The sequence below is a fragment of the Triticum aestivum genome, chromosome 4B (assembly GCF_018294505.1).
Source record: "Triticum aestivum cultivar Chinese Spring chromosome 4B, IWGSC CS RefSeq v2.1, whole genome shotgun sequence".
Lineage (NCBI taxonomy): Eukaryota > Viridiplantae > Streptophyta > Magnoliopsida > Poales > Poaceae > Triticum > Triticum aestivum.
In genome coordinates, this window is record NC_057804.1 from 47,638,142 (window position 1) to 47,651,540 (window position 13,399).

The window sequence follows — 13,399 nt, forward strand, 5'->3', positions numbered from 1 at the left end:
TTCCCCTTTCAGGCATATTCCTATCGCATCTGACGTTGGTGCGGAGGGATACTACACTGCTGCCTACTCCACCGTCACCCGAGAGTCCTTCCACCATCAGAACCTGGTTTTGCATGTTGATGGGCTGGACCGAGCTAACAGAGCTCTTTGCCATGAGCTGTACACCACTCATCAGCACCTTTACAGGGCTCTGATGCTGTTGCACCCCTTTGTCCGATCTGGACAGCTGCCGCATTCTGCAATCTACCCAGCCATGACCGTGATGCCCCACAGTGTCGGTTGGCCAGAGGTGGGAGGCTACTCTCCCGCACTTGGTCCTCTTCTGCCACCTGAGCGTCGGGTTCTACACCAGAGTATCCATGGCCCCCAGGCCGCTGACGTGCAGGACTATCCGTTGCCTAACTACCAGCTATCAGGCTACGACTACCATCATAGTACCTCCTGGGACTGATGTAGTCTTGCTTATTAGTATTAGATGAATTCTTCGTGAGCCTGTGTGCCTCCTATGATGACTTAGTCTATGTACTAAACTCTGTGTACTGAACTCTATGTCCGACCCCTTTTGTAAGTTATGCCGACAACTATGTAGTATGTGTCGTGCTCATTTCATTATGCATGTTTCATCATGAATGATTCTTGTCTATGCAAATTTCTCATTGTTGAACTACCCCTGTTATATATTAGCAGGATGGTTAGACCAGGTGGTCCTGATCGTGGCGGCGACGCCCCACCACCTCCAGAGTAGATGGCTGGTATGATCCAACAGCTCGAGATGAATCGCCAGTTCATGGCGAATATGATGGCTCAATTCCCATGCCCCAATATGAACCAGCAGCCAACCCAAGTGACTCTGCAGGATTTCATGCGCCTCAACCCAACTGTGTACCCAGCTCAACTCAGCCGCTTGATGCTGATGAGTGGCTCCGTGACATCACCTATGAGATGGAGTCTGCTGAGGTAGCCCCAGCCCGCTATGTCACCTTTGCTTCCTTCTTTCTGAAGGGACCCGCAGCTCAATGGTGGGATAGCCACAGGCGTACTCTGCCAGCTAGAACAATCATCTCCTGGCCAGACTTCCAAGCTGCCTTCCATGCCTGCTTCATTCCTGAGGGGATTATGGACAGGAAGAAGCGTGAGTTCCGCAACCTCACCCAGGGCAACAAAACTGTGGAAGCTTATCAGCGGGAGTTTCTGGACTTATCCTGCTATGCTGAAGAAGACATTGCAACTAATGCACGCAGACAGGAGAAGTTCCGTGATGGACTACAAGCTGACATCAAGCTCGCATTGCTAGTGCATGACTTTGCCGATTTCGCCACCTTGGTGAATAAGTCCATCAATGTCAAAACTGGTCTGCAGGAATACCAGAACTCTCACAGGCGCAACTGTGACACTGGCTCATCTTCGGGCCTGCTCTCGCAGAAGCGTAGAATCTGGATTCCCAACAGCGTGTACCATCCAACTACACCTGCTCCAAGGCAGTCCTATGCGGCACCTTGTCTGCCGCCACCACCAACTAAGCAGACAAGGCTTCCAGCTCCACCTCCCCGAACTCCTGTTCCCACTCCCAATAATGGTCTATGCTTCAGGTGTGGTCAGCCAGGACACCGCGCTAGGGAATGCAACTAGAACCAGAATCAACTGGCCCTTCCAGCAGCGGGTTGTGGTAACAACCAGCCCCGCAACAACAATGCCAAGTCTTATGGTCGTGTTCATGCCAACCACATTGATCTCAATGAAGCTCAAGACCAGCCTGCTACCATGATGGGTACTCTTCTCGTAAATTCAGTACCAGCATCCGTTTTATTTGATACAGGTGCATCGCATTCATTCATGTCAGAAGATTTTGCATACAAGCACGACCTTAAATGTGAGGTCATAAACACTCCACTAGTGGTAAAAAACCCCGCCGGCCAGTGTCAAACCTCTATGGTTAGTCACAACGTTCCCGTTGAAATCAAAGGGTTAGAATTCTATGCCTCTCCCATTATCTTGAAGTCGTCTAACATCGACCTCATTCTGGGTATGGATGGGTTAAAAGCGCATATTGCTTCTATAGTTTGCGCCACTAAGACCGTCCATCTGCTACACCCTTCTGATGAAATAATTAGCTACAATGCTCGTATGGTTCAAAATGCCGAGGCAATGCTTTATGCCTTGAACGCCTTTAACGCTGTACCCCTCGAGGGCATTGAAAACATTCCTGTCGTTCATGAATTCCAAGACGTCTTTCCTAAAGAACTTCCATGGATTCCCCCTGCTAGAGCTGTCGAATTCATCATCGACTTGAAACCAGGCACCACTCCTATAGCCAAACGACCCTACAAGATGCCGCCGCATGAACTCATCGAGCTTAAGGAGGAAATCGACAAATCTCTTCGCAAAGGTTTCATTCGCCCAAGTTGCTCTCCTTGGGGAGCACCTTCTCTCTTTGTCAAGAAGAAGGATGGGACAAACTGATTGGTCCAAGACTACCGTCCTATTAACCAAGCTACCATTTAGAACAAATATCCTCTTCCTCGGATCAATGACCTATATGATCAACTGGCTGGTTCATCAGTGTTCTCTAAACTCGACTTGAGTTTGGGTTACCACCAGATCCGTGTTCGCAAAGATGATATCCCAAAGACCGCATTTGTGACTCGCTATGGATCATACGAGTACACCGTCATGTCTTTTCGATTAACCAATGCTCCAGCCACCTTTTCTCGTCTGATGAACTATATATTCATGGATTACCTCGACAAGTTCGTCGTGGTTTATCTGGATGATATCCTGGTATTTTCCAAGAATGAAGAAGAACATGATGAACATCTTCGTCTTGTTCTGTTAAAGCTTAGAGAGCATCAACTATATGCCAAGTTCTCCAAGTGTGAATTCTGGCTTCCTGAAGTAACCTATATTGGGCATGTCATCTCCAAGGATGGTATCACCATCAATCCCGAGCGAGTTCAGGCTATTCTCGATTGGACTCCTCCGAAGAATGTCAAGCAAGTCAGAAGTTTTCTCGGACTCGCCAGCTATTGCCGTCGATTCGTCGAGAACTTCTCCCAGATTGCTAGACCTCTGACTAACCTGCTTCATAAGGGCGACAAGTTTCAGTGGACAGAAAAGTGTTAGGAAAGTTTCCAGGCGCTCAAGGACAAGTTGACTTCTGCCCCAGTGCTTGCTCCTCTAGATACTAAGAATGACTTCGTCATTTATTGTGATGCTTCACATCAAGGCTTAGGCGTTGTCCTAATGCAAGAGCGCAAGGTGATTGCTTATGCCTCTCGTCAATTGCACCCTCACGAAGAGAACTATCCAGTTCATGACCTCGAGCTTGCTGCTGTTATCCATGCACTAAAACAGTGGCGACATTACCTTCTTGGTAATCATTGTGAGATCTTCACCGACCACCAAAGTTTGAAGCATCTGTTTAATCAACCAGATCTGAACCTCCGTCAGCAGAGATGGATGGTGATTGTTGTAGATTTTAACTTGGGTATTTCGTATACCCCAGGCAACGCTAATGTAATGGCTGATGCCTTGAGCCGCAAGTCTTACTGCAACCACCTCCAGGTTCACAAAGTTCAGCCCTCGCTTGTTGAAGAATTCAGAAAGCTGAACCTCCATGTTGTTCCTCCTGGTGCACTCGCCCCCCCTCCTCTGTAGTGCCACAAAATGAACCTCCACGTTCTTTCCCGGGGTTCTCTCAATACCATAGTTGCTAGACCAGATCTTGTGGACATCATCAAATGGATACAGAAATGTGACGATGAAGTCGAGAGGATTAAACGTTATCTCGCAGGAGGAGAGCCCTCATTCTTCATTGTTGATGACGCAGCCACTTTATTCTTCAAAGGTCTTCTAGTGGTTCCGAGTAAGAGGGAAAACCTGAATCTGACTCCAATGGTTATGAAAGAAGCTCATGATACACCTTTGTTTATTCATCCCGGTAGCACCAAGATGTACCAAGACATTCGCCAGAGATTCTGCTGGTCCAATATGAAGCAAGATATTGCTCGTTATGTTGCTGAGTGTGACATTTGTCGTCGTATCAAAGCAGAGCATCAAAGGCCTGCTGGAACTCCGCAACCTATTTCTATTCCTGATTGGAAATGGGAACATGTTGAAATGGACTTCGTCGCCGGATTTCCCAAATCGCAGAAAGGTAATGATGTTATTTTGGTCGTCATTGACCGGCTTTCTAAAGTTGCACATTTTCTCGCTGTCAAAGAAACTATCACCGCTAGTCAGCTGGCAACCCACTACACGTCCAGAATTGTCTCATTTCACGGAATTCCACTGGTTATCAGTTCAGACCATGGCAGTTTATTCACTTCAAGATTCTGGGCAAGTTTCCAAGAAGCTATGGGGACTCATCTGTCTTTCAGCACTGCTTTTCATCCTCAGTCACAAGGGCAAGTTGAACGTGTCAACCAAGTTCCCAAAGACATGCTTCGAGCTTGTGTTATTTCCTTCGGCAAGAAATGGGAGGAATCTCTCCCGTATGTTGAGTTCTCTTTTAATAATAGCTATCAAGCTAGTCTGAAGAAGGCCCCCTTCGAAGTGTTATATGGACGAAAGTGCCGAACCCTTTGAACTGGTCAGAAACTGGGGAACGTCCACTCTTCGGTCCGGATATTATCCAACATGACAAAGAACAAGTTTGCATTATCGCGAGAATCTCAAGACTGCTCAGTCATGTCAGAAGAGTCAATATGACCGTCATCATAAGGACATGGTCTATCAACCTGGCGAAAAGGCCTATCTTCGAGTTACACCAATGAAGGGTGCTCACCGCTTCGGGATAAAGGGCAAGCTAGCTCCTCGCTATATTGTTCCTTTCACTATTCTGGAAAGGCGTGGAAAAGCGGCATACCAACTGAAGCTTCCGCCGAACCTATCTCAGGTTCATGATGTGTTCCATGTGTCACAGCTCCGCCGTTGCTTCAAGGACCCAATCCGAGCAGTGGATCGTGAAGTGCTCGAATTGCAACATGACCTCTCCTATAAAGAGCATCCGGTCCGCATTCTCGACCAAGCTGAATGCCGCACACATCAGAAGGCGATGAAGTTCCTCAAAGTCCAGTGGTCGCACCATTCTGAAGATGAAGCCACTTGGGAACGCGAGGATCGCCTACGTGATGAATACCCCGCGTTGTTTCCTTCTACCTCCTAAATCTCGGCACGAGATTTCTTCTAGTGGAGGAGATTTGTAACGCCTGGATAATTAAGCTACAGTGAAACTCTGCTAATGATGCCACGTCACCTTCGTTACTGTTGCTAATCTCTCATTAGTTCAAAACCGGTCCAAAAATCAAATTCAAAATATGACAAACAGCAAAAGTTTTCAAACATCAAAACAAAAATGTTCGGTGGGTGCCAAATATTGCAGTGGCAATTATTGTGGAGAAGGCATGTTTTTAGAAAGTGCCTAAATATTTTTAAATGATATAAAACAGAAAAAAGGTGAAAATAAAACAAAAGGAAAAGAAAACCCACCTGGACCAGACGGCCCAGCTCATAGCCAGGCCGGCCCACCTGGCCCATTTGACCAACAGCCGGCCCAACCCCCCTGCCTCGTCTCCCTTCCTTGTTCCCCCGACCCAGGTCAGAATAGGGGCGCGTCCCCGCCCGACCGCCTCGCCGGCACCGACACCGGAAGGGGATAAGGCCACCACGGCCCCGCCTCCTCAGGCCCCTCTCCCACTCACCCCGCGCTCCACCCAGATCTCCACCTCTCCCTCTCCCCTCAGATCCACCTCGCTCTCCCCCTCTCTCCCCACCGCATCCGAACGCCGCCATGGAACCGCCGCCGTGAAACGCCCGTCCACATCCATCGCCTCGCCTCACCAGCGTGTCCATCGTCGCCACATCGTCTTCCTCGTCGACCGATGGCCGCAGCTGGAGCTCAGAGGCGCTACTGCACGGTTCCCCTTCTTCCATGTCTTCGGTCGCCGCTGCTCTTCACCAACTCCGGCAACGCCCCTCTGCTGCTACTGAACCATTCACCGGCCTCCGTGTGTGCCGCTCGCTGAGCTCCTCCACCTCCCACCCCTCTCCGTTAATTTCCTCGCGCGCTGTAGCTAGTTTGCCACCACACTGTTTTCTGTCCGTCGCTGACGAGCTCGTGGCCATCGCCACAGCCAACGTCATGCTCGCCTAAGCCCGGCATCGTGCTCCTGATGCTCACAGGAGCCCAACGCGCACGCGCACATGCCTTCCCGTGCCCCCTAGCGCTGGATCCACTGACGCCCGAACTCCGGCGTCTGCTCCGCCGCTCGCCACCGCTGTCTCCGGCTGTTTCCTGCCAAGCCCCCTCCACCGTTCGACGCGCCACGACGCGCTCGTCTGTTTGATCCCATACACGCATCGTTCGAACGCCCCGTCGCGCGATCCCCGTCCGTGCCAGAACTACCGTCCGCCGTGCTCGTTGCCGGTGTTGTTTCCGGCAAACCCCGCGCGTTCCGATGCCGTAGATAGACGTGGGGCACTCCCCTCGTTCAAGCGGTAGAGACGGTGCTCGATTTGGTGCCCCATAGGCGAATTCCGACGCTCGCCGGCGTTCGGCCGCTGCGCGCGAGCTCGCCGGAGCTACTCCGGCGGCTCCGCTGAGCTGGCACACCTGGGTCACTCCCTGTGGGCCTAGGGGCCCCAACAGGCCACGTTGACCGAAGTCAACTGCGCTGATGTGGCAGCTACTGCCACTGACATGCAGGCCCGCGTCGTTTAAAACATTTTGTAAATAGATAAATTGCTAATTAATTAAATTAGTTAATTAAAACCTTAATCTCTCACTTACTACTGGGCCCCGCCTACTAATTAACCTATTTAGTTAGTCTAAACTCCCGTGTTAGTGCCCCTGACAATGACATATGGGTCCTACTGGACCCACCTGTCTGGTTTGACTGGTCAACCGACCATTTGACATGCTCACATCACTCTGATGTCATGCTTGCATCATCGTTCACTGTTCCGGATAATGTTGGATTTAAATAAATAATTAAAATCAGATAACGATTAAAACTTTAGAAAATCATATAAAATAAACCGTAACTCGGATGAAAATACTTTCTACATGAAAGTTGCTCAGAACGATGAGACAAATCCAGATACGCAACCCGTTCGTCCGTCACACCTCCCTAGCATAGCAAACACGCAACTTTCCCCCTCCGGTTCACCTGTCCGAAAACGCGAAACACCAGGGATACTTTCCCGGATGTTTCCCCCTTTCGCTGGTATCACCTACTACCGCGTTAGGGCACACCTAGCGCCGTTACTTGTAACGTCATGCATCGTCATGCTTATGGTTGCAATGTATTCATTGTTTCTTCCCCCTCTTTGCTCCGGTAGACTACGAGACCGACGCTGCTGCTGCCCCGTCCGACTACGGAGTTGACGACCCCTCCTTCTTGCCAGAGCAACCGGGAAAGCGCCCCCCCTTGCTTACCAGATATTGCCTATTCTCCTCTATACTGCTTGCATTAGAGTAGTGTAGCATGTTAGTGCTCTCCGTTAATCCTATTCTGATGCATAGCCTGTCATTGTTGCTACATTTGTTGATACCTTACCAGCAATCCTAAATACTTAGTATAGGATGCTAGTTTATCATATGTGGCCCTACATTCTTGTCAGTCTGCCTTGCTATACTATCAGGCCGTGATCACTCGGGAGGTGATCACGGGTATATACTATACATATATACATACTATACAAATGGTGACTAAAGTCGGGTCGGCTCGAAGAGTACCCGCGAGTGATTCACCGATTGGGGGCTGAAAGGACCTTTGTCCCGACGGCCCTCTGTGTGGATCTTTATCGCAGAGCGACAGGGCAGGTTGAGACCACCTAGGCAGGAGGTGGGCCTGGCCCTGGTCGGTGTTCGCGGTTACTTCATAATAACACGCTTAACGAGATCTTGGTATTTGATCTGAGTCTGGCCACTGGCCTATAGGCACTAACCAACTACGCGGGAACATATATGGGCACTCGACGTCGTGGTATTAGCCGAAGCCTTCTAGACGTCAGCGACTGAGCGGCGCGCGCCGGGTTTGACTGGAACGCCTGTCCTTGTATAAGGAAGGCTAGGTCTGCTCGTGGGCCGTGTAAGCAACATGCAGGTGTGCAAGGGGTGATGGGCCCAGACCCCTGCGCGCATAGGATTTAGACCGGCGTGCTGACCTCTCTGTTAGGCCTAGGTGGGGCTACGACGTGTTGATCCTCCGAGGCCGGGTATGACCCAGGAAAGTGTGTCTGGCCAAATAGGATCGAGCATGTTGGAAAATATGGTACACCCCTGTAGGGAAGTTAATCTATTCGAATAGTCGTGTCCCTCGGTAAAAGGACGACTCGGAGTTGTACCTTGACCTTATGACAACTAGAACTGGATACTTAATAAAACACACCCAGACAAGTTCCACAGACAACCCGGTGATCGCTTTTCCGTAGGGTGACGAGGGGTGGATTGCCGGGTAGGATTATGCTATGCGATGCTACTTGGAGGACTTAAATCTACTCTCTTCTAGATGCTGCAAGATGGAGGCTGCGAGAAGAATAGTCTTTGATAGGACTAGCTATCCCCTCTTATTTTGGCATTCTGCAATTCAGTCCACCGATATTGCCTCTTTACACATATACCCATGCATATCTAGTGTAGATCCTTGCTTGCGAGTACTTTGGATCAGTACTCGCGGTTGCTTTGCTTCCTCTTTTCCCCCGTTTTCCTCTTCTTCTCGGATGCCGCAACCAAACGTTGGAGTCCAGGAGACAGATGCCACCGTCGACGACGACCCCTACTACACTGGAGGTGCCTACTACTACATGCAGGCCGCTGATGAAGACCAAGAGTAGTTTAGGAGGAACCCTGGAAGGAGGCCTGCGCCTTTTCGATCTGTATCCCAGTTCGTGCTAGCCATCTTATGGCAACTTGTTTACTTATGTCTGTACTCAAATATTGTTGCTTCCGCTGACTCGTCTATGATCGAGCACTTGTATTCGAGCCCTCAAGGCCCCTGGCTTGTATTATGATGCTTGTATGACTTATTTTATTTTTAGAGTTGTGTTGTGATATCTTCCCGTGAGTCCCTGATCTTGATTGTACACGTTTGCGTGTATGATTGAATCGGGGGCGTCACATTGCCAAAGGATAAAATTTAAAAGGGAAGGTGGAGATCACCTTAACTCTTGCATAAAGTAAACGACACAAAGTAAAAGATAGGCCCTTCGCAGAGGGAAGCAGAGGTTGTCATGTGCTTTTAGGGTTGGATACACAAAATCTTAATGTGAAAGAACGTCACTTTATATTGCCACTTGTGTATGGACCTTTATTATGCAGTCCGTTGCTTTTATTGCTTCCATAACAAGCCCGTATAAAGTTTATTTTCTCCGCACTAATAAGTCATGCATATTTAGAGAGCAATTTTTATTGCTTGCATCGATGACAACTTACTTGAAGGCTCTTACTCAATCTATAGGTAGATATAGTGGACTCTCATGGCAAAATTGGGTTTTGAGGATATTTGGAAGCACAAGTAGTATCTCTACTTGGTGCTAGGAATTTTTGGCTAGCATGAGAGGGAAAGGCAAGCTCAACATGTTAGGAAGATCCATGACAATATACTTTAACTGAGATGCGGGAAAACATAAACCATTACGTTGTCTTCCTTTTCCAACGTCAACTCTTTAGCATGTCATACTTTAATGAGTGCTCACAATCATAAAAGATGTCCAAGATAGTGTATTTATATGTGAAAACCTCTCTTTCCTTATTACTTCCTATTAATTGCAACGATGACCAAAACTATGTTTGTCAACTCTCAACAACTTTTAAGCCTCATACTTTCTATGTGTGAAGTCATTACTATCCATAAGACCAATATGAACTCTTTTATTCTTTTTATATTCTTTCTATTCTTCTCAAGATCATAGCAAGATAGCAAAGCCCTTTGACTCAACACTAATCTTTATTATAAATAACTCACAAACTCGATTACATAGAGATCACAAAGCAAAACTCAAAACTAATTCATACCAAACTTCAATCTACTAGATCAAGATATTACTAAAAGGATCGAACTAAGTAAAACGGTAAAGATAGGAGTGTGATGGTGATACGATACCGGGGCACCTCCCCCAAGCTTGGCAGTTGCCAAGGGGAGTGCCCATACCCATGTGATTATGTCCTCGGAGGTGGTGAAGTAGGAGTTATTGACGATGTAGGCTTGTCGTCCATCTTCCAAGGTGTAGGCTCACCATCATAGAAGGATGATCGAGTCTCCGGGATCCTCAAATCTGCAGCCAAACTCATCCTCTTGAATCTATATTCATACTCATAGTTTTGGTTTTGCAGGTCATAGATCTACGCTTGGAGGTGCTCGATTTTCTCTTGATGCTTGAAGATGGTCTCCCCAATGATCTTGGCGTCCAGCTTATGGTTGTTGGTAAACTCCGTGATCATCATCTGGTTGGCGTCGAGTCCACGCTCCACCATCCCCTGACACTTGAAAACTTGTTGCTCCATGGCCTCGAGCTTTCTCTCCATGCTTCTAGTACGCCTTGGTCCCTCCACATCACGGATGTGCAGCACCCCCTCGCGCATCTCAATGGTTTGAGGGTGTTGCAGCACCTCCGCGAGATAGGGATTGATAACCCTCTCGAAAAAATTGTCCTTGGGAGCGCTTGGAGACGTCATGGTGCTCTAGATCTGTTAGAAAAATAGCTCGAAACAAAGACAGAAGATTTTAGCGTGATACGGTGGTCAAAACTTTTGGGAGATTATATAATGAATTTTTACCGACCAAAATATGTAATGTGCAAGGAAATGGAGTCCAGGAGGTGTTGGAAATATGCCCTAGAGGCAATAATAAAAGTGTTATTATTATATTTCTTTGTTCATGATAATAGTCTTTTATTCATGCTATAACTGTATTATCCGGAAATCGTAATACACGTGTGAATACATAGACCACAATATGTCCCTAGTGAGCCTCTAGTTGACTAGCTCGTTGTGATCAACAGATAGTCATGGTTTCCTGGCTATGGACATTGGATGTCGTTGATAACGGGATCACATCATTAGGAGAATGATGTGATGGACAAGACCCAATCCTAAGCATAGCACAAAGATCGTGTAGTTCGTTTGCTAGAGCTTTGCTAATGTCAAGTATCTCTTCCTTTGACCATGAGAGCGTGTAACTCCTGGATACCGTAGGAGTGCTTTGGGTGTATCAAACATCACAACGTAACTGGGTGACTATAAAGGTGCACTACAGGTATCTCCGAAAGTATCTATTGTTTTATGCGGATCGAGACTGGGATTTGTCACTCCGTGTAAACGGAAAGGTATCTCTGGGCCCACTCGGTAGGACATCATCATAATGTGCACAATGTGACCAAGGGGTTGATCACGGGATGATGTGTTACGGAACGAGTAAAGAGACTTGCCGGTAACGAGATTGAACAAGGTATCGGTATACCGACGATCGAATCTCGGGCAAGTAAAATACCGCTAGACAAAGGGAATTGTATACGGGATCGATTGAGTCCTTGACATCGTGGTTCATCCGATGAGATCATCGTGAAACATGTGGGAGCCAACATGGGTATCCAGATCCCGCTGTTGGTTATTGACCGGAGAACGTCTCGGTCATGTCTGCATGTCTCCCGTACCCGTAGGGTCTACACACTTAAGGTTCGATGACGCTAGGGTTATAAAGGAAGTTTGTATGTGGTTACCGAATGTTGTTCGGAGTCCCGGATGAGATCCCGGACGTCACGAGGAGTTCCGGAATGGTTCGGAGGTAAAGATTTATATATAGGAAGTCCTGTTCGGCCATCGGGACAAGTTTCGGGGTCATCGGTATTGTACCGGGACCACCGAAAGGGTCCCGGGGGCCCACCGGGTGGGGCCACCTGCCCCGGGGGGGCACATGGGCTGTAGGGGGTGCGCCTTGGCCTACATGGGCCAAGGGCACCAGCCCCTAGAGGCCCATGCGCCAAGATATAGGAAAAAGGGGAGAGTCCTAAAGGGGGAAGGCACCTCCGAGGTGCCTTGGGGAGGATGGACTCCTCCCCCCCCTCTTAGCCGCACCCCTTCCTTGGAGGAAGGGGCAAGGCTGCGCCTCCCCCCTCTCCCCTGCCCCTATATATAGTGGAGGGGAGGGAGGGCATCCATACCTGAGCCCTTGGCGCCTCCCTCCCTCCCGTGACACCTCCTCCTCTCCCGTAGGTGCTTGGCGAAGCCCTGCAGGATTGCCACGCTCCTCCATAACCACCACGCCGTTGTGCTGCTGCTGGATGGAGTCTTCCTCAACCTCTCCCTCTCTCCTTGCTGGATCAAGGCGTGGGAGACATCATCGAGCTGTACGTGTGTTGAACGCGGAGGTGCCGTCCGTTCGGCACTAGGATCATCGGTGATCTGAATCACGACGAGTACGACTCCATCAACCCCGTTCACTTGAACGCTTCCGCTTAGCGATCTACAAGGGTATGTAGATGCAAACTCTCTCCTTCTACTCGTTGCTGGTCTCTCCATAGATAGATCTTGGTGACACGTAGGAAATTTTTTGAATTTCTGCTACGTTCCCCAACAGTGGCATCATGAGCTAGGTCTATTGCGTAGATTCTTTGCACGAGTAGAACACAAAGTAGTTGTTGGCGTTGATGTTGTTCAATATGCTTGCCGTTACTAGTCTTATCTTGATTCGGCGGCATCGTGGGATGAAGCGGCCCGGACCAACCTTACACGTACGCTTACGTGAGACCGGTTCCACCGACAAACATGCACTAGTTGCATAAGGTGGCTGGCGGGTGTCTGTCTCTCCCACTTTAGTCGGATCGGATTCGATGAAAAGGGTCCTTATGAAGGGTAAATAGCAATTGGCATATCACGTTGTGGTTCATGCGTAGGTAAGAAACGTTCTTGCTAGAAACCCATAGCAGCCACGTAAAACATGCAAACAACAATTAGAGGACGTCTAACTTGTTTTTGCAGGGTATGCTATGTGATGTGATATGGCCAAAAGGATGTGATGAATGATATATGTGATGTATGAGATTGATCATGTTCTTGTAATAGGAATCACGACTTGCATGTCGATGAGTATGACAACCGGCAGGAGCCATAGGAGTTGTCTTTATTTATTTGTGACCTGCGTGTCAACTTAAACGTCATGTAATTACTTTACTTTATTGCTAACCGTTAGCCATAGTAGTAGAAGTAATAGTTGGCGAGGCAACTTCATGAAGACACGATGATGGAGATCATGATGATGGAGATCATGGTGTCATGCCGATGACGATGATGATCATGGAGCCCCAAAGATGGAGATCAAAAGGAGCAAAGTGATGATGGCCATATCATGTCACTATTTGATTGCATGTGATGTTTATCATGTTTATACATCTTATTTGCTTA